A 998-nucleotide genomic window follows, 5' to 3' on the forward strand; every position below is an offset into this window, starting at 1 on the left:
TCTCTTTTTGTCCTTCTGTTTCTTCTCCTCTCTCCTCCTCTCTCTCTTCGCGTCGCGCTCTCTTTCTCTCTCTCTCTCTATCTATATATATATTCATGCATCCATCTATCAATCTATCTATCTTTCTTTCTATCTAGCTATCTATAATCTATGCGTAAACTTTATCTAACTATCCTTCTATCTATCTTTCTAGCTATTTGGCTGTCTAGCTATTTAGCTATCTAGCTATTTTTCTATATAGCTATCTGTCTCTCTACTGATTAACTTTCCTATCTATCTATTTATCTGTCTGTCTGTCTTTCTGTCTGTCTATCCTTTACCAAGACCATTCCCTCAGTCGACTGTAAGTCTTTGCATTTGATATTTGATATTCGATATTTGATATTCAGTATTCGATATTCGATGTTCTATATTCATCAAGTCGTCTTGAAGTTGTCGTAAATATCGGTCAGGTCGATAACCTTTCCGATAACCTTTTAAAACATAATATGGCTGCTGTCCTTAGATCAAATAAATTATTGCAACTGGAAAAGTCGTACTATCTGCCCTGTTATGTTATATTAATATTGCTGGCTCTTTTTTTAAATTCACGACTTCCATTCAAGGACAGGAACGAATTTCATAGAATAATCTTATTAGGTAAATCATTTTGAAAAATGGAGAAATCGGTGCATTGTGCACTATTAGACTGAACATTTTTTTCAATAACAAAAACAAAATCCCCAGACAAAATTAAGAGCAAACAAAATCTAGAAGGGAGACAAACAAAAACGTCCTTTTCTTCCATTTTTTTTTCGAATGCCAAAGCTATATTTCATATTTGCAGTCATGCTTACGATTAGTATTTATTGTTGTTGTTGTTGTTGTTGTTGTTGTTGTTGTTGTGTGTGTGTGTATCCGTTCGAAATGTTTGGAGCCCCGAAGAGCGTGCTCTTCGCCAGGGCCACCGCCTCCCTTGGGTAGCGGGGAAGGCAGTCCAACCTCCCTGAATCCTCCCC

The sequence above is a fragment of the Aplysia californica genome, unplaced genomic scaffold (assembly GCF_000002075.1).
Source record: "Aplysia californica isolate F4 #8 unplaced genomic scaffold, AplCal3.0 scaffold00033, whole genome shotgun sequence".
NCBI classification, from domain to species: domain Eukaryota; kingdom Metazoa; phylum Mollusca; class Gastropoda; order Aplysiida; family Aplysiidae; genus Aplysia; species Aplysia californica.